Here is a 23,530-nt window from a genome sequence, read left to right as displayed (position 1 = left end):
AAGCATAAACGTATATAAACACATCAAATAACAGGATTTAGGACAAAATCATTCTAAAATTACTCTAAAATCATTATAGAACTTAATAGAGTAGCAAAGTTCCTATTTCCCTTCAGTTGTGCTTTGATCAGCAACAACAACTAATTTGGGTCCCCTGAGAGCTGAAATCAGATCAAATAACTCTAAACAAATCTCATGTATAAAATATACACTAAATAATCAAGCTAAAAAATGTAATATGTCAAATTAGCAAATAAACTACATAAGAGTCACAATCGTAACTACAGTCCTATCATTTGGGCTAAGAATGCACCGGTCCTCTTATAAATCCAAATTTATTGTGAAAATACAATTACTTTTGTCACCTATGGGCTTAGAAACCTCTAGGTTACAGTCCTTTCCATACATGTATTTTCTTTAACTTGGGTGGCATCACCTTTGAGCAAATGCCACCAATTTTGTTGCGCTTGGAAAAACTATAAAAGAATAGGATGTGCTACTTTGATGGATTCCACCCAATCCTTTCATAGATTCTTAAAAATGTATTGTGCAACATAACATGTGCAGAAGCTCACATCCAGTTTAATTCTAACATATTTATCCATCATAGGGTGTTTCAAGCAAAAAATACAAGCACAAAATGACATAAATATGAATTTACTATATATTTCATTCATAAATAATTTTTCAATATCATTGTAATAACAAACCAATGCAAAAACTTAAAATAGTTTTGAAATAAATAAAAATGGATTCCAAAATAGTCCGTTTGCATTAAAAGCAATATAGTACACTAGATTTATCCTCTCACTAGCAACATAGTATATTAACCTTCCACTAGTAACATCCTCCCACTGGTCGAGCCACATGAAACAACTTAAGGTCTATAATTCTATGCTCCCACTTTGTTCGATCAGTCATAAATTAATTCATTTATTGAAAAACACAAATTCGTTTATATGCGAAATAGACCATAACTTGTTCACATAGGCCCAAAACTAAAGAAAACTATACATTTTAATCAATTAGTGTTCATAAACAGATTTTCAAAATCAATGGCAATGTTTGAGAACTTGGTATTGGATTAATCAAAATCGATACTAATTTAACTCAACTAATTCGAATTAGTCCAATCAGATTGCACAAATAGCACATGAAAAAAAACCTATAACCTATGGTCATAGTCATATAACACTCATCCACCCTATTGCCATTGATCAATTGTCCAATACATTTTAGGGTAAAATTCTTTGCTTTAAAATCATAATACCATTCTTTTGGCTTGGATTTCCTAATATAGAAAACTAGGTCTTTAAGGCACATATAGACCTCCATATCTACAAGTCACTTTTATAGACATATAATTTAATGGTTTATCATAAGGATTATGATTAATCCAACATACAGTGAAGGCATGTAATATCAGTGAAATTGAAAACAATATTAAAATGTTAACAATTAAACATAACCAAAGTGTCAACCATAACTATATTCCTAACCTTTGGGTCTGGAATGCACTGGTCTACTAAAAAACTGCAATGACTGTGGGAGCTCTTCAACGTCGAAAATTACTATCACCTTTGGGTGAATAGCAATCTCTAGGCGAAGGTCTGCCTATAGTACACTTGTATTATGCTTATCTTTGAAAATGTGACATTTGGGTGAACATTACCTAATTCATGCCAATAATTTTCTGTGTCTTTAAAAATAAGACAACATTTGAGTTACAGACCTATTGCAGTAACTTTGAATTTTACCACTTTGGTGGGTTCCATCAATTCCATTGCAATAGCTTGCAACTACACTTGGCAGTTTGAATTTGTGGATTATTTAAGCATAAACTAAAAATCATATATAAATAAAGACATGATTTTTCATTAGCCAATAAATTAGTTTCCATGTTGACATGCAAGTGATGTATAAACTTGTTTTCTTTTATTTCTTCCAATTAAGGGAAATACAAAGAAGAATAAAAAAAATCCCATACTTAAAATTTTCACAAAACAATCCCTAGACATTGCTCAAAACTAGGTTCTATATCAAAACGAAGAGCACAAAAAACTGGACACAACGCAAAAAATAATGTTAAAAAATTTATCCGTATAAGCCCATACGGTCAATTTAAAGCATGTTGTCATAAAATGATTTTAGCTTTGGGTGTGAACCAAACCAAATCTAACCAGACCAAATTGGGATGAACTGAACCACTTCAAGCAAGTGGGTCTTGGGTAAACCCAAATGGGTCACAAATTCAGGTCCATGAGTCAATATATGGACCGATGGATCGGGCCAAAAGTCAACGTCAAACTTTGGTTGGGTTAGTCAAGAGGACCATTGGGGGTTAACCCGGTCAAAGCAACCCATTAGATAGTCAATTGAGTCAACCCAGTCCAACTCAAAAACCCTAATTGAGTTGAGATATTCATATTAATGTAAAAAAATAAAATTTATTTAATTTTTGTTCTCAACAAAGCTTGAACTTTGAACCAATAGGTTAAAAATGAACCAACTAACTACTTTAACACCATAGGAACTTATCAACAACTGTACAATAACTTTTTTTTCTCTCCTCAGGCCACCAGATTCTGGAGGCACTTGGTGGTACGTTCGATCGATTCCAATGACGTGCCATATACCACTGCATCCTTCTCTTCGTCTCCTACAACTTTTATGAAGAAAGTTTTTCCATCCGGGACCTTTAGACGATAGTAAAATAGTAAATTTCATAAATTTGGGACCCAAATCCTATACAAAATCGATTTTTAATGGATTTTTCTTGAATCTAGCACCATAGTTGTTGGCTCTGATATCAATTGTTAGGGATTCTAATCCGTAGAATCATATAAACAACCCTATAGTGTTTAGAATGCAAGAATCACAAAAGAGATTAACCATGAGGGTAATCCCTAAAGCAAGATCAATAATTTTAGGGATCTTAAGAATACACAAACATTAGATTTGTTTCATCTATGATAATCAATGAGAGTAGAGGAATATCTGTGTGTAAATTTAGAATCCCATGAGTAATGATCACAAACCTCTGTCCCATGTGGTTGAAGATTACTCTCATGAAGATGACAATGAATAATTATGCAAGTGGAGTCCCTCTACTGAGATCTTCTGCAGCCCCTTACTCTAGGGTTTCTTCTCTTTCTATGCATTTGCTCTTATGAGAAAGTAGTGCTCCCAAAATCAAGAAAGTGTTAAGTAATGGCTGCAGGGGCCATCAATATTTTATTTATAATAGAATCCCTAAAACCCTATTCCATTTCCACGATAGAAAGAGTTAGAAGTTTCCTAATCAGAGTGGGACTATAACTGTTTGGGCCCAATGGATCAATCGGTATCATTTAAGCCCACATAAAAGTCCTAATATTCTTTGTTCACCTTTCGTAACAAAGGTGTTACCATTATTTTATTACTCTATGTTGATGACATCTTCCTAACCGGCAACAACCTTGAGTTTATGCACAAGCTCATCCATGGCATGGGAGTTGAATTCTCTATGAAAGATCTTGGAAATCTTCATTATTTTTTGGGTCACGAAGCACGTCGTGATTCCTTTAGATTACATCTTAGGCAGTCCAAATATACTCGAGATCTACTTCATCGGGCAAAAATGGAAGGTGCTAAACCCTGCTCCACACCTATTGTGTCTGGCACTAATCTCTCATTTTTTGACGATGATCCTCTTGATAATGGAACTGAATATCGGTAAATAGTAGGTTCTCTTCAATACTTGACTCTCACACGTCCAGATATTAACTTTCCAGTGAATCAAGTATGTCAATTTATGCACTTTCCATCCACTGCTCATTGGGTTGCAGTTAAAAAGATATTACGATATCTAAAAGACAGTATTGATCATGGACTTCTCTTTAGCAAAGGTTCGCTGAATATTTCTGCTTATTCAGATGCTGAATGGGCTGGTTCTCAAGATGATCGACGCTCCACCAGTGGTTTTTGTGTTTTTTCTTAGCCCATGTTTCATATCTTGGGGAGCTAAGAAATAAGCAACAGTGTCACTCTCCTCTACTGAAGCAAAATACCGATCTATGGCCATTACCACTTCTGAACTTTATTGGCTCTGCATGTTGTTGAAGGACCTCCACATTTCTTTGGTCTTTCCACCCCACTTATGGTGTGATAACATCAGTGCCATGTCACTTGCATCAAATACCGTATTTCATATTCGAACTAAGCATATTGAGGTAGATTATCACTTTGTTCGGGAGAAGGAAATCTGTGGAGATATCTTGGTCAAATATATCTCAACTATTGATCAAATTGCTGATATTCTTACTGAAGGTCTCACCTCGGATCGATTTGTTAAACTTTGAGACAAGCTCATGGTTCGTTCCCTTCCCATAAGCTTGAGGGGATTTGTCAAGGTACCCTCTACTTGTCCTTCTTGTTCCCATGTAATAATTCTATAAATATTGAAATACAATCCTACGATGAATAAGGTGGGAAATACATTCATTTACAAACAACTCAATTTATTTCAGATACTTTATCAGGTGATGTGATTAGACTAAGGTTTTGTTTTGAATCTTCTGTAGAGGAATAAGCCATAAAAGGATCAGTTGGAAAGTAGAAGGTTTTTTTGGAGTCCGTGTCGACGCTTATATCATTCGGAACTAACAGAAATGGCGGATTGATTTACTACGAATCCCAGCCTTTGCTCGTAAATAACAATTTCTTTTTTTGGTTCATTATTATATGGAAGATTTTTACCGGCTTGATCCTGTGATTTCTTGTTTATATGAAATCGAACATGAAATCGCAGGAGTTGGAAGTGTTGCTTCAGCTCCTATAGTGACGGGAACCTTAGCTTTCTGCAGGTCAATATCAGTTACTGGATTTTGAAGTTTTTGAACTATGTTTTTGATAATGGAATTGAATTCCAAAAACATATCAATACCCACATTCTCATTTCTTTGAAAATCTATAACTTGAGTTGCATTCACATTATTACCAGAAAAATTCAATTGGCCCTCCAGTGTGTCTGCCTGGTATGGTCTGGCTCTTTACCTTCGTGTAGGGCGAGGAGAAAGACGAAAGGAGTGTTAAAAAAATGTATTTTAGAGGTTAGTAGAAGGGTCCAAAAAGTCTTTTCGCGTTTTAAGTTAACATTGTTACTCATTATGGGTGCCGTCGCCGCGGATATTATTTTCATTCTGTGAATATTTTTAAGGGTGGTACAAACGAAAATCCCTAAAGAAAAAAAGGAAAAAAATAGAAGAAAAGTATCAATAGAGCCTAAACTAAGCTTAACACATTTAGTTATTTTATTTAATTTTTCCTTTCAAAATAAAAGAAAAAAATGTTTCTTATGGAAGAGTGTGATTGCTATATGTTCACAATGGTCAATGGGAGTGTATAGAAAACAACTAGAGAGATGTCATTTTTCCATTTTATAGGGGGTGGATCAAACATTTTTGTCCTCATGTTTTGAGGTTAAGAGATTACACTCTTCCATAGAACTCTTTTTCCTTAGATTATGTCTAGTTGTTAAGAAAAATAAATAAATAAAAATGAGGACAGAGATATACACATAAATCAATCATTGCATCATTATGTTTTTTTGATGTTTTAATTTCCTTAAATTATTTTTTTCTTTCATATTTCCTGACAACCTAGGCAAAATGGAATTAAGAATTGAATGTGTCTGACATAACGATTTTGTCCTCATGTTTACATGGGAACTCAATATACTCATTTGCATAGTCATGTATATCTTAAACACTTACTCATCTCTTAATAATCTTATCACTTACTCTATTGTAAACAGTTCTAGGATGTATAGCCAATAAGGGGTTATCTCTTCTTTGTATATATTATCATTGTCTCTAAGGTTCACACTTTTAAGAGTGTGGAATATAAACATTATTTTCTGAAAATCTTTACTCTGCAATCTCCGATGCTATTTATGCTGCAAGGGGAGTAAAATCCTTCCAGGAAGACTCCCCTGGGCCGGAGACACTATTGTCATTCCAGTCTTGGAAGAATGTGATAGTGAAATGGGAGAGAGGAGAAGGAAAGAGAGAAGCGTTTCCATGTTACCAAACACATTTCTAAATTGCAGAAACATTTCCTAATAATAGAAAAGTAAAAAAATACTTTCAGTGTAGAAACACTCCAACGGAACAGAAGTTTCACAGAACACAGCCTAAACAACTAGAAAAGAGGGCATGCTAATTGCTACCAACTAACCAATATACCCTCTGATATATATATATATATATACAAATTATTTTGGGGGGGGGGTGTTTGTAATTTAAACTCCAGATTAGTGATATAAGTAGTTTATATAGATGGCACAAATCTTTATCAATAACAACTGATTTATTTTGCACTCCAAATATTATTTATGAGATCAATGTCTCATTACAACCTTACTAGACACATAAATCCACACAAGATTCTTATGCATAGATTCTGAAGTATACTTCTTATTGGATGCATGTGCATGCCTTCCTACTTATTCAGGTGCTGGCGCAGTGGCCATGCAATTAGGTAGCGTTCTTTCTCCCATTCTTCATATTCTGAAGTCTAAGTAGATGGTTTGAAGACCTAAAACCTAGTGAGGTGTGAGGTGTGAGGTGTGAGATGTGAGGTGAACTAGGAATCCTTTTGCCACCATTGGCAATGGATCGAAAATTATCTTCTCATCGGGGAGAATTTTCTCCCACTTGAACCTATTAACCACATGGTGCATGAAGACAAGTATCTCCAATCGAGCATACTCTTTGCCGGGGCACATTTGAGGTCCTCCTCCAAAAGGAACAAATGTATAAGGAGTAACTCTATTTCCTTCAAACCTTGAAGGATCAAACTTTTCAGGATCTGGGAAATAATTGGGGTTCTTTTGTGTTGAACTAGTGCTCCAATATATCTGCAAACTCAGGGGGGTGAGAGACACTTTTAGAGGTCAGCTTAAAAGTAATTTAATTGAACATGACATGGCTATGGAGTTAACAGTTACAATATACCTTCCATCCCTTTGGAATAGAGAAACCTGCATAAGTGAAGTCAGTTAAGGCCTCTCTAAAGGCACCTTGAAGGGGAGTCCGAGTCTCATCACTTCACAAGCTACATTCCATGAGTAGCTCATCTTCTGAATGTCTTCACAGTTTAGCAATTCTCCAGGTTCTTTTGACGATGCAATCTCTCTTCGCTCTAACATTGTCAAAGTATAAAGTTGATCATGACTCCTTTTCAACATTAATTAAGTGTAAAATTAGAGGAATACAATGTTAAAGCATTAATTAATTAGGTTCATTTATTTGACAAAATAGAGTAAAGAGATCTCGGTGGAAAGGTAAAGTTGCTCCATTGCAACTTAGTGGCTGCAAGTTTGAGCCTGGAAATAGCGTCTCTGCTAAGTGGAGGTAAGGCTTACATTATGACCCTCCCCTGACCTGGCAATGATGAGAGCCTTATGCACTAGATACACCTTGTGAGTTCTCTCTTTCCTTCTGTATCGTGTTTGAATTTTCCTTTAGCTTGATTCAGCAATAGTGATAGACTGAAGTTTTGTTGTGGAGTTTTCTCCATCTATTTCTTATTTTTCCTTCTTTCTTCTTCATTATTCTATCAATTTTGAGTGAAATGATTCTTCGCCTTCATTGCATATATTAATAATTAAAAAAAAACGATGAAAGAAAGCTAACCGATAGTGTGCGTACACACCAGCGCCCACAGCCAATGAGACTGCACGCGAGCATTTTCAGAAATTTGGATCCGCTGCACTTGAACGTACGTGTGAGGATCCAACACGTCTCTTTTGCTTCCATATATACCCATCTTCACCCTTAAAACGGCAGGAAGTGAGACAGGTGTTGGATCCTCACATGTATGTCCAGGTGAATGTACTTTCCATGGATCCAAATTCCATCTTCAGTGCTGGGCAGTCTAGTCTTTTCACACCTGCTCCATATTGATCCATGTACACACTATTGGGTTACGCTTTTTCTTCCTTAAAAAAAATAATAATAAATAAATAAAAGATAAAAAATAAAAATTGAACAACATAGACACCTTACCTTTGAGGACATCACTGTAGACGCCTGGAACCTCTGCAAGATACTTCATGATGAAGGTTATGGCAGAACTAGCAGTATCATGGCCACCAATTAGCAAATCAAGAATTTTATCTGCATTATCCATCTCTTTCATAAACTCCCCACTCTCATCCAACGTTGTAAGCATGTGCGATAATATATCTTGTGTCGGTGAAGCCACCTTCTCTAATAAATCCTTCTTTCTTTGCTTGATTATCTTTACCAATTCCTTTTTCACTTTCTGTGCCGCATTGATTCCACAATTAAATGGTGTCCCGGGGAGATTAATAGGTATGGAAAAGATCCCAGCAGCCAATACATCTAAGGGATGAGAAAACTTTGAAATGTGATCTGGGTCGTCGATACGCAAGAACAATCGACAGGCCAATGAAAATGTGTAACTCTTAATAAGAGGGAACACAATGACCTCTTCCTTATTAGCCCAATTTGTATCAAGATGTCTCCTGGTAATCAAATCCTTAAGTCCAAGATATCGTTGTAAGGCCTCCGGCTTAAGGAAAGCTGGAAGGAGCTTACGCATCTTCTTGGATTCCTTGATAGTGGAGGTTTGGAGAGTAGAAGAGAAGATCTTTTCCATGGAGCGCGGCCACCAAGCGGTGACAAGCTTATCTTCATTGGAGAAGAGAAAATTGTTCGCGGTGGCGCGGGAAAAGACTATTATGTACTCTCCTAGCAATGAAGTCTTGAAAATTTCAGAAGGGTACTTTTTTTTTTCGCTAAAGGATGATTTTTATTAAAATGAAAGAGAAAGGAAAATTACATCGACAAGCAACCAAAGCCAAACCTCCCCAGCCCCCCACCTTCGGCATTGCCATCAACAGGGAGAGGGAGAGGGAAAAGATTAGCAAAATCTATAATTGAGTCTTCCATTAGCATCTCTACTAAGAAGCTCCACAACATGACCTGAGAAATTTACATTAGAACCAGAGATCCCAGTCTTGGCCGCATCTCTTGCTAAATAATCCACAATGGAATTCCCCTCTCTGAAAATGTGAGAGATTTTCCAACTTATCCCATCCAAGTATGGTTTTAGGAAGGCCCATCGTTGAGCTACAAACCAGGGGATCTTCTGTTGCTGCACCAGCAACACAACCGAAGAAGAGTTAGACTCAACCCAGAGCTGGTTAAAGCCAAAGTCTCTAGCACGAATTAGACCTTCCATAAGCCCTTCCATCTCAGCGTGAAACACCCCTGTAACCCCCATGAAAATTTTATATGATCCCAAAACTCTTCCCAGACAGTCTCTAAAAACTCCGTCAGCCTTGGATTTTCCATCGAGCTGCCGTCAAAATTTTATTTGACCCAGTTTACCTGAGGTTTACACCAATGAACCTCTAAAATTGGTCTGATTGGAATGCCCTGCCCCGTCAGCCCCAATTTCCTACAGCACATCATATCAGCCATGGATCTAATCGTACCTTTAGTATTTGGCTTGCACATTTTTAACTCCTCAATAACAGAAAGACACACATACCTGGTGTGTCTTCGACCTTCATCATGCCTCCTCAGGTTTCTTTCTCTTCAGCTACTGTCTGCCACAATAACAATCCCCATCACCTAGGCTTCCTTACAAAAGACCTATTTTAGCGCTCTTTTCCACCATTGGAACAGTATAGGAATGGATAATGGAGGCGACCATCCAATATTAAAGCACCCGCAGAAGAAGGACCGATTTTCATTCGCGAAACGGCAATGAAGAAAAAGGTGGTCCAAGGATTCTTCATCCACACCACATAAATTGCATTTAGAGGCAAGGGTGATGCCTTTCCTCCTCACCACCTCGTCCGAGGGATCCGTGGATCAACCGCCATCCAAAAATAGACATTCTGGGCTGCACCTTTTTACACTAGACCAAGGATTCCCAAAGAACCTTAGGATTACGAGTCCTAATCTCCTCCTAAATTGTCTTGACTGAAAAAGATCCATCCAGCGAGCACTTCCAGAAGACCTTGTCATCACAATCATACATAGGGATTGTAATATTTTTAATCAAATTAAAAATATCATTCATCTTAGCTGACTGAACAAGAGGAAATTTCCATTGGAAATTTTCAATAAATCTGTTCGTCTTCCCCATAAAAATCGGATCATCACTGACCCCCACCTCAATGAGATCCTGGACAGAGGAGCCATTTACCCATTTATTTTTCTAGAAATTTATTTTCTTGGCATTCCCTACCATCCAGTGCTCATTATCTGTGACAATGCTCCAAACCTTCCTAATACCAGGCTAGATGGAGGACGCCCAATATCTAGCCCTGGGAGAGCCATTTTTCTTCAAGAAGCACGCCCTTAAAAATTTAACGTAGTTAATTCATCATGTTTTATTCCCCAAGCCAGATTACAGAGCATGGATTTATTCAAATCCCTCAACCTTCGTAGCCCCAGTCCACCTTCCTCCTTTGGCCTGCAGCACATGTCCTATTTAATCGTGATTTTCTTTGAAGAATCGACCTCCCTTGTCCATATGAAATTTCGCATCCATCTCTCCATGGTAGTGATCATAAAGGAGGGCCACCAATAAACACCAAAGCTATGGTTAGGCATCCCCAAAATAACCGAGTGAACAAGCTCCACTCTCCCAGCCATAGAGTAAATTTCCTTTCCACCCTGCCAGACGGCCCTTAACCTTGTCCAGAATTGGAAGCAATGACTCCTTTTTTACCATACCTTTGAAGATTTCAACACCCAAGTACCGGGTAGGAAAGTTACACACAGGGATGCCTAAAACATCAACAATAGCTTGTTTGCATTGGGAAGGAACGAAACCTGATAGAGGCATTTGAGAAAATAAAAATGTTATCCGTGAAAAGGCTATGGGCTGGAGTGACTACACCACGCGGACTAGACAAGGATTTCATTTTCTTCTTGGCAACTAAATCAGCCAGCCCTATACAAAGCACCTCCTCAACAATGATGAACAACATAGGGGATATCGGATCACCTTGCCGTAGACCCCTTTCCACACCAAAGTATCCCACCGACCCTCCATACAGAAGGACCGAAATTTTTGCAGAATGCAATATCTGATAAATCCATGAAATCTATCTATGGGAGAAACCAAACTTGCGCATGACATGGAATAAGAAGTTCCAAGAAATGGTACTGTACGCCTTTCGGATATCAATCTTCAGCCCCATACCTCCCCCGCGCGTAGAGGTGAACATCATATTTTCCAATTCCGAGGTTAGACTAATATATAAACTGGATGTATTCCCTTTCTGGAAGGCGCCCTGGTCCTCAAAGATGATTTTGGGCAACACCTTGGACAATCTGATAAAATGATCCAGGGAATCTATCCGAACCAGGGGCGCTTTCAGGGTCAAGCTCCCAAATTGCTGCTTTAATTTCAGGGTTCAATGGAACCTTATCAAGGAGGAGCCTATCATCTTCTTTTAGGGTGGTAGGGATACACTCCAGTAGCTCCAAATGCTAATGTAAGGGCACGGTCTTATGAAAAGACTCGTAAAAGCCTGTCACGTGTGCTTCAATCTAGTCTTTATTAGAGATCACCACACCATCATCCTTTCTGAGTACCCGAATTGAATTTTTAATTCTCCTCATTTTTTAGAAATATGGAAGAATTTAGAGCACCTTTCTCCCTACAGCCTCCATTTGATGTGAGCTTTTTCAGCCCATAATTTCTCATAATTTTCCAACGCCTTAAGATGCCTGGTTTTTGCGTTTGCTTCTAAGAGAAAAAAGGATATCAGACATCCCATTCACTTCAATTTCACGCTAAACCTCCTCCTAGCCCATCTTAGTAGCTTCCAACTCCACATTAACATTTGGGAAACTGCTTTTAGCCCAGGAATGCAGCACCCCTTTCAACCTTTTGAGCTTCTGCACAAGGACAACTATAGGGGAGCCCCTAATGTCATCAGCCCACGATTCCCTTACAGTGTGCAGGAAATCTTCATGCTCAGTCCAGAATCTCTAGAATTTAAACGGGCAATTTCTAGGTCTCTCAGACGCCTCAAAAATCACCAAAATTGGAGAGTGATCAGATAATACCCTTTGGAGCACGAATTGATGGGCTTCTTGAAAATTTGATATCCAAGCATCATTGTAGAAGCTATAGTCCAGCACTGCAGCAACATTCCCCCTTCTTCTATTATTGGACCAAGTAAACTTTTGACCCTGGGAGGGGATTTACATCAATGAGCACGCATCCACTATCGCCCATAAATCCATCACAAATCCTTGATTGAAGACCCCTGGTCCTCTATTTTCATGAGAAAACAAGGTTGCATTGAAATCCCCAACTATCATCCAAGGCACGTTACACCCAGGGTATGCTGCCACCAACTCAGGCCACAGCTCTCTGCTAGCCGCTCAAAAATAGTTGGCATGAACAACAAAGATGAAAACACTGGTCTGGATCCATCGAACAGACATAGTGATCTGTTGATTCTAAGAAGCCCAAACCACAAGTTTAGAAACACCCTTACTCCAAACCACCCAGAGATTTGGGGCTTTACCATCTCTATCGTTGTGGATAAATTTTGCCCCTGCTTGCTGAAAAATAAAGATGGGAAACCCTTCACCTTCATCATAGGCTCTGCCACACACAAAATATCTGGCATTTTATCCCTTAATAGATTACACAAAGCCAACCTTGCGGCGACTTTCTTCATCCTTCTAATATTCCAAAAGAGGGCCTTTATTTAGAAATTTTTTGATATGCAATACGGTCAGCCTTCCTCAGAGTCTTCCCCGTATTTTCCACCTGTTTCCCCTTCTCCTGTCTCCCAGCCCTTTTTTCAATTTCTTCGCTTTCACAAAGAGCTCTGTCAATTTGTTCCACATCCTCATGATTCACCACTACAAGACCCCTTTCAATCTGTAGAGGATTGAAGGAGGAAATAACATTAACATACCACTCCATGTGATTGTCGTTTCTTCTTTGACCCCGGTGAGAAACGCCGCCACCCTAGCCAAGGCCATTGATTTCCACCCGCTGCCTCTACCCATGCACCTAGCCACGACCCGAACTCTTGCTCTATTGTGAGGAACGATCTTCTCTCTAGCACCTGGGTTCTCTGGACCACATTCTTACCCGTCAAAGGATCCATTCACTGATCCACCATCTGGGTCCATCGACCCAGCCTCTGACTCAGCACCCTGATCCGAATCAAACTCCTCCCCATCGTTGTCCTCTTCAATGATCTGACTTGGAGAAATCCCAGTCCTACTTGGAATATTCCCTTCCATATTATCATTATCTCTCAATAGAATGATAATATCAAAACTACCATTAAAGTTGGTAGAATTTGAAAACCTTCCAAGATCGTTCAGGGCAGAATTTGAATTGGCCAATCTAATTATAGAATGTGATCTTCCTTTGGATGGGAAGAAATCATACCCAAATTGGACACGTTCATCAGAACACTCCTCTCCCAATGCACAGCATTTCGATCACCACCATTCTTGACGTAAACTGCACCAGGGATGGATCCCTCATGCTACTTCTCCTCCCTAGCTTCAAAAATTTTTCGATCTCTGCAGGAATGCACCAAGTGCCCCACCTTCTTCTAAAAGCCGCATCTGGTCAAGCCATCCTCGTAGATTATGACATGTTTAAACCAGAAAATCTCGTCTGTACCTGGTTACTGTCTTTCCACCTGAATTTCATCAGTCCTACTCTCTCCCACCTCGATCTCCACCTGAACACGAACAAACGATCCCATAGCAGCAGAGCGAGTGCGCTTATCTAGCGCTACTGGTCTCCTAGTAGCCTTTGCGATGGTCAAGAGGATCTTCTCATACTAGTACTCAAGAGGCAGATTAGGGAATTTGATTCCGACAAGCTTTTTGGTGGGCTTCTTCACATGTACGTCAAAATCGGGCTTCCATCGCTGGAACCTGATCACTTGGCCAGAAACTCTAGTGATACGCCTCCACATAGTCATCATATCTCCATCTTTTTCAAATTGGAAAAGTATGTAGCCTTTCCCCATAGGAGCCAATTTCACACCACCCTTCAGGTTCCAGTTCTCAAGCGCCTCCTTACGGATATCGTCCATAGAGAGAAGTCTGAAATTTGCTCTTCCAATCAATGCAAATTTGAAAACCTAAAGTCTTTCCTCATAGGCATCTTGAGGAAAAATGATTTTTGTGCCTACACCAGCATGAATGGGGTTAGGCAATCCATCCACGTCCGGCAAGGCTCTCCCCACCACTGTATTGAAATCTCCAATGATCATTCTTGGATGCCCCATCGAACCAACCACCAAATCCGTCCATAGCGATCTGCGATCAGCTCTCAGGCATTTAGGGTGGACCACAGAGAGTTTAAGGGCGGATCCCTTCTAATCCAAAAGCAAAGAGATCTGTTGATCAGACATTGAGGAAACCTGATGAGTAATTAAACTCTGTCTCCAAATCACCCATAGATTTAGGTTCATATTAGGCCTATCATTGGAAATAACAACAGCTGCAAATCCAAGTCTGTTAAAAAACATCTTCAAAAACTTAGAAATTGGAAGCATGGGTTCAACCAAACAAATCAAGTCTAGACAATGAACACGCACTATCTTGCTTAAGGCCACCTTTGCAGCAATCTTCTTTAACCCACGAATGTTCCAAAACAACACTCGCATGATCACATATGGGAATTTTGGTGATCAGCACTAGACTGATCCTTTGTACTCCCCTGCTTCCCCTTTTTTTTTCACACACGGGTCCACCCAGATTGATCTTCCTCTCTGCGTGCAGCCGCAGCATCAACTCTACCAACACCTTCCATTGAAGAAATATGTGGGGGAGGAGCACGCCGAACTAGCAAGGTGGCACTTGATTGGCCAGCCCTGGGAATAGGGGCCACCAATGTTGGCCTATCTAAGGCTTCTAGGAATGCGATCCATGGCCTGACCCGTCACCTGAGTTGTAGCTTCATGTGGGAGGGCACCTTCAATATCTAGATCCGGGTTATGAGTAGAGTGGGTCGCCCCATGCTCCAAGTCCAAACCCACTGAGTTCGATCCATCACTAGTGCCTAGCAGCACTTCTAATCGAGGTTGATTTTGAGTATTTGAAGAAGAATTCAAATTTGAGCCCACCTCTCTATTATTGGAATTATCTTCCACATCAGCCCCAAAAGGGGAAGGCATCCTTGACTGGGGCATAAAAGATTTCTCAACGGATTGACTCTTAACCGAATCCAATTCCTTGTTAGCTTCTCATTCCAAATCGGGAAGATTCTCGTAATATTTATCTCCTCCTTCCTGATTGGTCTCTCCCCCACCATTTCTGGCTCCTCCACCGCCATGAATGGACTGAATGTCTCCATTATCATGGTCGCCTCTTGGAGCAGGGACCGAAGATTCCTTTGGGGATTTGTTGGCTTAAACAGCCCCCGGAATACCACCAACCTCTTACGGTGCGTCTCTCAGATCAATGGCTTTTTTATCTCTACAATCTCTAATCTCATGACCGACCTTTTTGCAGTACCCGCACTTACCCAATGAGTCTTCATAAATTAGAGGTTGCGTGAACCAGAAAAAATTAGTGGTACCAGGTTGTCGGCGTTCAACCTGAATCTCTTCTGGACGCACCCCTCCCATCTTCATCTCCACAAGGACTCTAGCATAATTCCCAAAAACCACATTCTTGGTGCGTTGATCGAGCGCAATAGGTTTGCCAGCAGCCTTTGCCATTGTCAAGAACACCTTTTCATGCCAGTATTTGAGCGGTAGATTAGGGAAGCGGACCCAAACTAATGATTTGTTAACATATTTTTCGTTTACATTGAAATCTGGATGCCATATCTGGAAATGCAGATATTGCTTTCCCACACTGATGAGCACATTTATGTGTGAAATCTAGGGTAATAAGACATGCATTTTATATATTTAGAATAGAGCTACCTTGGGTTTTACTCTCTTTTTGCAGGTTTTGTATTTTAAAGACTTTAAGCATTATTGGGCGTCATATCTCTCCAACAACAACTACATAGTGTAGTTGGTGAGCTATGGTGTGCAAAATTCCCTTGCTCACTAAGACGTCTCAAGTTCGAATCTCATAGTTATCTTTTTTTGGAGAATTTTGTTGAAGATTTCCTACTTTTCACTTACTTAAAACACTAAGGGCATGTCCCTTGGAGGGAGAAAAAGAAGAAATAAATAAAAAAAAAAAAAAAGGAAAGAAAATAAGCAAAAAAAAATTATAGGAATTTTCTCGAAGTTTATTTCTCTCCTCTCTCCTCTCTCCTTCACCTTAGCACTTTTGGTCTCAAAAGATCTCACTACCAGTTGTGAGTTTCTCCCTTTTAGGAAAGAGAAATTTGTTACCCTACCTCCCCATTCCCTATAAATACAACTCATGTAAGAGGAGGGATAATTCATTCTTCTTCTAGGGTTTTTTTTTTGTTTTTCGCGAGAAGATCATATGTATTAGAAAAGAGGGGAAAAGAAGAAATAGAATGTACATGGAAAAAAGAACAAGCTGTATGGAATTAGTTGAAGACTAATCCACCTTCGGCATTGCCATCAGCGGAGAAGAAATCAAAGCTAAAACCCAGCCAAACCAAAAAATAGAAAAAGCAACAAAAGCACCATTATTTAAAACGGTATCTAGGCCGATTGTGCCTATCAACATCTATCTCCATGGCAACTAGCGCAGGCCAAGAAACTACTGGAGAGCACTCTTCCAATTTTGCAGCAGACTTTGCAAGGAAATCAGCCACTGGGTTAGCTTCACGTAGGCAATGAGTAATCTTTCATGTTATGGACTGTAGGTACGGGCCTAAGCTCATCCACCCCTGAAGCACATACCACAGGACTTTCCATTAAGAAATAAGAAGAACCACGGCCACCGAGTCACACTCAACCCATAATTGGGTAATACCCAATGCTCTAGCCATTTCCAGACCATAAATAATTGCTAGGACTTCAGCTTCAAAGTTTGTGTACACTCCCAAAAATTTTCTGAAGGATTGCATCACCTCAGCTTTATCATTCCGGAAGACTCCACCAGCCCCTGCCTTTCCTGGGTTCCCTAGGGAGCACCCATTAGAGTTAAGCTTTACCCATCCTGAAGGGGGAGGACACTAGAAAACTTCTAAGATCTCCCTGGGTTTATAGGGAATTCTAGAAATACCCAGCCGTCTAGCACAAAGAAGAGCCTCGAAAGGGAGGGGGGATCCAGAAACTGCCATCTCCTGGAGGCTGATCTCACTCTTAACCATTGCAAAACAGTGCTTGGCTGTTATCGATTTTTCCTTAAATCGTCTTGCATTCCTTACCTGCCATATGAAATATGGAAGAAGGGAGAAGCCACTTAGCCACACTCTTTTAAAATAACACTTTCTAGCAGTTTGCTTCCACCACGTGTAGAGATTTTCCACGTCCACAAATGGAGGCCATTGCACATCAAATCCAAAGCAAAAATTTCTCCATATGCTAGAAGAAAATTCACATTTGTAGAAAATATGGATCAGCGATTCCTCCTCTTTGCCACACAGCGAGCACTAAGATACAAGAGGAATTCCTCTTTTACAATCATTGTCATCAGTTGGAAATTTATTCTGTATCATTCGCCAAGCAAAAGTCGCTTGTCTTGGCTGAATACTAGAACACTAAATAAGAGAATACCAAATAATTTTTTGGCGTTTCTCCATATATTCTTCCCAAGCTGATTTTATAGAGAAAACAGCTGAAGAGTTTAATCGCCAAACACAAGAGTCTTCTACATTCTGGATGAAAATATTTTTTGCTTGGTCCAACTTTTGGGCAAGGAAAGTAGAATCGACTGGAGGAAAATTCCAAGAGAAATTATCAATAATATCTGCAACTTTCACCTTAGTACCAGAGAAAAGGTATTGATCCAGATTGGAGAGCTCTGCAATAGACTTCGAGTCCAGCCACCGATCCAGCCAGAAATTGATTTTCTCCCCATTACCTACAATCCATTGCTCATGTTCGGAAATAAAATTCCACACCTTCTTCAAGCCAGGCCATATGGAAGAGGATTTATTACCCATTTTCAGCGAACCATCAACATTAATAAACCATTCCTTGAAGAATCTGCTCATGATGGAGTCTTCATGCTTAATCTGCTATGCCAATTTACATAAACAAGCAAAGTTCACTTCACGCAATCTTCTGATGCCCAAACCACCTTCTTTTTTTGGTTTACACACCTTATCCCACTTAATCACAATCTTCTTTGAGACCTCCATATCCCTGACCAGACAAAATTTTGGATCCAACGCTCCACCAACTTCATCGATCCTTCAGGCCACCAATATATAGAGAAGTTATGGATTGGAATCCAAGAAATGACCGACTTAACAAGTTCCACCCTTCCAGCCATAGATAGGAGTTTCCCTTTCCATCCTACAAGTCTACCTTTTATCTTATCCAGAAGAGGAAGAAGGTGGTTATTTTTCACTCTTCCTTTAAAGATCTCCACCCCCAGGTATTTGGTGGGAAGGGTAGCCACTGCCACTCCCAAATACTCAGTAATAAATTGTCTTCTATGAGGAGCAATTTTCCCAAAAAATATCTTGCTTTTCTCCAAGTTAATCTTCTGACCAGAAAACTCTTGATTCTTGGATAAAAAAGCATGGAGCTGCTTAACATAAGTGGCAGAGCCATTCATAAAAATGAAAAAGTCGTCTACGAAAAGTAGATGAGAGGGAGTAACAGCACCTCTCGGACCCGAGAGAGATTTCATCTTACCTTTCACAACCATATTTTTGAGACCTCTACATAGTACTTCCTTGGCCAAAATGAACAGAATAGGAGAAATGGGGTCCCCTTGTCTCAAACCACGGCCAACCCCAAAAAATCCCACTGGACCTCCATTCAATAAGATAGAAATCCTTGTTGAAATAAGCAGTTGGTGAACCCTGTTAATCCACTTTGGGGAGAAGCCAAATTTTTCTAACGTTGCAAGCAAAAATTCCCAAGAAAGGGAATCATAAGCCTTTTGCACGTCCAGCTTTATGCCCATACCGCCTCCCCTTACTGCAGAGTGCATCAAATTAGCTAGCTAGGACGCTAGGCCAACATTTGATGAGATGATTTTACCCTTCTGAAGGCACCCTGTTCTGCAGAAATTAACCTTGGGAGAAGAGAAGTTAATCTAGTGGCAGAAATTTTGGATAAGACCTTACAAAAAAAATTCCCCATACATATGGGTTGAAATTTATCTAAGAATGATGCACTATTAATTTTAGGGATCAAGGTGAGGAAACAATTATTGACCCCTTTAGGGATCTTTCCTATCAGGAAAAAATTAAAAATTGCCCGACAAAAGTCCTTCTCCACAATATCCCAACACCTTCTAAAAAATTGACCTGAGAAACCATCAGGCCCTGGAGAGCTATCTGCATCAAGGTCCCACATAGCCTACTTGATTTCCTCTCTGGTAGGAATGGCATCCAGAAAAAAATTATCGTCATCAGATAATATTCTTGGGATCTGGTCCAGCAACTCATGGTGAGGAGATATCAGAGTATGAGAGTGAAAATTCTCATAATAGTTGACCATATAATTGGCCAAATCCTGATGCTCCAAAATCCAAGAATGGCCTCACAACGCAGAGAGCTAATCTGATTTTTTGATCTTTTAATTTTAACCGAGAGATGGAAAAATTTTGAATTCCGATCCCCATTCTTTAACCATTTGATCTTTGCTTTCTCAGACCACATTTTCTCATGCAGCTTTGATGCATTCAAGAGAGTAGTTTTTGCATCGGCCTCTTCATTAAAAAGAGGGTCGGTCATGTCAGATTCAGCAATAGAATCCTACACTCTTTTTAAATTTGATGTAGCCTTATCCACTTCCTCATTTAGATTAGGGAAGGCCCCTTTTGCCCAGGCCTTGACAGCTAATTTTACATTTTTCAGCTTTTGGGCTAGTCTAGAAATCGGATTTCCACTAACAGACTATGACCAAACATTCTCCATCATCGGGAGAAAACTGTTGTTCTCCATCCAAAAGCTGTGGAAGCGAAATGGGATGTTAGGGGGTTTTGGGACAGCAAAAGACTGAATCAACAGAGGAGAGTGATCCGACGTAGAGCATGTGAGGACCCGCTGGGAAACATTCTTGAACTCATCAATCCACTGCTCATTATAAAAACTCCGGTCCAAGACCGCTAGCATATTACCCCTTTTACGGTTATTCGACCAAGTGTATTTTTTCCCTTGAGAGGGGTAGGGAAGGAGCATACACGTGTCAACCAAAGCCTAGAACTCTACTGCCAATCCCAAATTGAAATTACCCGGCCCTCTTTTCTCATGAGACATTAGAGTGGCATTAAAGTCACCAATAACAACCCATGGAGAAGAAGTCATAGAAATCAAAGCAAGATCAGACCAAAGAGATCTACGCTCAATTTTGAAACAATTGGCATGAATAAACGACATGAGAACTCTTTTACCCATCCAATCAATCTCAACAGTGAGTTGTTGGTCTAACATTGAAAGCAGGGAAGGACGAGCCGTACCTCGCTTCCAGATAACCCAAATATTGGGCACCCTATCCTGACGATTATTGGGAATCACTTCAGCCGCATAACCCAATTTATCAAAAAATAATGAGGGAAAACTACTGACCTCAACCATCGGTTCAGCTACACATAGAATCTCTGGTGAAAATTCTCTGAGGAGAAATTTCAAAGCCCTCCTACCAGCCTCCTTCCGGATACCCTGAATGTTCCAGAACAGAACACGCATGGTTAACAATTTTTGCGACCACCTTTGTCAGGATTTGAAGCCTGACCGCTCTACTTTTTCTTTCTTCTCCTTTTTTCTCCCACTTCTGTGCCTTTCTCGAGAGCAGCCACCGCATCATCCACCACTATAACTTCCAATGTCGCTGTTTCCCTCCTACTCAATGGAGCTCGAATAGAGGGCTGAGCTTCCCTATTGGAGGAAGATCGACCTCCCCTACCAACCAAAGTCCCACGACCAGAGGCTAAGGACATTCCCGTCCTCTTGGGACGTGAGGAAAGACGCACAGGGTCCACGGGGAGAGCGTGAGTCAAATCCTCCTGGTTCTATTTTTGTATTCTTTTAGAGACAGGCGGGTTCCCATTTTGGTTCAATTCACCCTCCTCTTCATCATCTTGGTCTGAGAGAGACCCATATTCTGAGCCGGTCTTAGAGCTAGACCGGTCCACATTATGCTGACTCATATAGTTGTTCATAGCCACATCCTCTTGTGCCAATCCATTCTTTACTAAATTGGGGAGATTTGAATTGGTAGAGTCCAAATCAATTTGAATCTCTCCTTCTTCCATATTAGGAGACTGGGGAGAGTTATTCATGGAAAGAGTGATACCATTCTCATCCTCTCCATTTTGAGGAGATTGCTGAGAATGCTCTTGTTGATTTCCTTCCAAAATAGGAGAGAGCTGACCCACCAAGTTGGCCCTGGTTGAGTCAACTCCGTCTTCTTCAACGTATACCGCCCTGGAACCTCAACCAATTTCTCAGCCGCACACTGCTTTTTGTCATCCACTTTCTTCAACCTACAGTTGGAAATCAAATGGCCTACACGCTTACAATGGGCACAGCGTTCCATATTATCTTCATATACAACCTTTTGACAAAAATTGTACACCTGAGAGGTGCCTGGTTCAAATCTTTCGACCTGGACTTCCTCCACCCTCACTGCCAAGTCAGAGATGTCAATCTCCACCAGCACCCTCGCAAAATAGCCGAGAAGGCCTTGTCTTATTCGTCTGTCTAAGGCAACAGGGCGCCCTACTGCCTTTGCAATAGATAATAGGACATCTTCGTGCCAATATTCTGGCGGAAGATCTGAAAAACGTATCCATACAAGTTTTGTAAAGAATTTCTTCTCATGAATATTGAAATCTGGCTTCCAATGTTGAAATCGAATAACCCGATCACCAATCCTAAGGGGTGATCTTCGCCACACTGCTGCCTTGTCGTCCTCGCATTGAAATTGAAAGATAACATATCCTTTTCCAAGTGGATGCATTAGCACCCCTTGACTTAGGTTCCATTTTTCCCGAGCCTCCCTTCTCAAGGCATCCAAGGAGATCAAACGGAAGTTAACCCTTCCGATTAAGGAAAAACGAAAGTTTTGTCTCTTCAATTCATAGTCTCTCTGTGGGATCACTACTCGTCGTTTACCCCCTACCTGAATCGGCTCTGGAAGGGTGTCAATGGCAGGCCATGTCGAAACACCCAAAGCTTTTGCATATGAAAGTCGCTGGCTTGCACCCTCGTGCCTTTCAACCAGTGGAGGACCTTCTGGACCACGATCCAAAGATTCCCAAGAACCTCCATCATCATCCTCCACAGCCATAGCTCCATTCTCTCCTGAATCGCCAGACGCTCACTCTCCTATTATACTCTCTTTCTTTCCCGATCCAGGGTTTTTTTTTAGTTGCTCTATCTCTTTCTCTAGTTTTCTCTTTCTCTAGCTCTAGTTCTAGGTTTATGCTTTAAACACTTTTGTAAGTTCTTTTTATTCTATTAATGCAAGCATTTTTATTTTTGATTCAGTTTTTTATTTTTATTGTTTAAGCAATTCAAGTTGTAATTTTCAAATTCTAGTTCTAGGCTTAGTTCTAGGTGACCCGTACGCTTGCGGTTACATTTTAAAATCTCAAACAAGTTTTTTGGTGCCGTTGTCGGGGAGACAGCTTCATGTTATTTTTTGCTTTCTTTTGGTATATCGGAGTGTTTTGTTTGCTTTGTTTTGTTTTTCATTTTCTTTTATTGAATTTCTGAGAAGAACAACTTGCAATAATAGTTGTATTGGTGGAGGTCGTCATGCCTCACAATATGATAAAGACAGGTTTTGCCCTATAGCAGTACCTCAGGAATTGACCTGAGCAACCCCAAGTCCCAGCCGGTAAGCTCCCAAAAAGCCAAAAAAAAATCAAAAAAAATCAAAAAATCATTAAAAAAAAGTTTTGCTATCCATTCTTTTGTGCTTGTCTTACTCTAGTTGTGGGTAGTTTTCTATTGCATGAGTGTTAGGTGGGTACGTAATACTAAGAATTAGTTAGAAATAATAGATCCAACAAGTAGTAACCCTATACGTTTGCTCTCTTTAAAACCTTTCAATATGGGAGGCCAACATCAAAAGCCTTCACCTAAATCTCTAAAAGAAAGGTTCTACCCTGCTAGAACAGCCCAACCTTCCTGCATAGTTCTACCACAAGCCCAGGGCAATAATTTTGAACTCAAATCTCAATACATCATTATGTTTCCCCACTTCCATGGGTTGACCTCTGAGGATGCATACCTATTTCTAAGGGAATTTAAAGAGGTATGTGTTCTAATTAAGATCCAACAGTTTTTTTATGATGATGTTAAGCTTAGGTTTATCACTTTTGCATTAAAAGACTAAGCTAAGAAGTGGTTGTATGGGTTACCCACAAATTCCATAACCTCATGGGAACAAGTCACAGTTATCTTCCTTAAGAAGTTTTTCCCAACTCACAAGACCAAT

At 40.0% G+C, this 23,530-nt stretch overlaps 1 pseudogene; it reads right to left on the bottom strand.

Moving 5' to 3' along the window:
• Positions 1 to 6,583: 6,583 nt before the first annotated feature.
• Positions 6,584 to 14,113, bottom strand: LOC122078038 (annotated as a pseudogene).
• Between the last annotated feature and the right edge of the window lie 9,417 nt (positions 14,114 to 23,530).

This window comes from Macadamia integrifolia, chromosome 5 (genome assembly GCF_013358625.1).
Source record: "Macadamia integrifolia cultivar HAES 741 chromosome 5, SCU_Mint_v3, whole genome shotgun sequence".
NCBI classification, from domain to species: Eukaryota; Viridiplantae; Streptophyta; class Magnoliopsida; order Proteales; family Proteaceae; genus Macadamia; species Macadamia integrifolia.
Note: the sequence above shows the minus strand (reverse complement) of the source record. Positions and strands in the feature narration are given on the sequence as shown.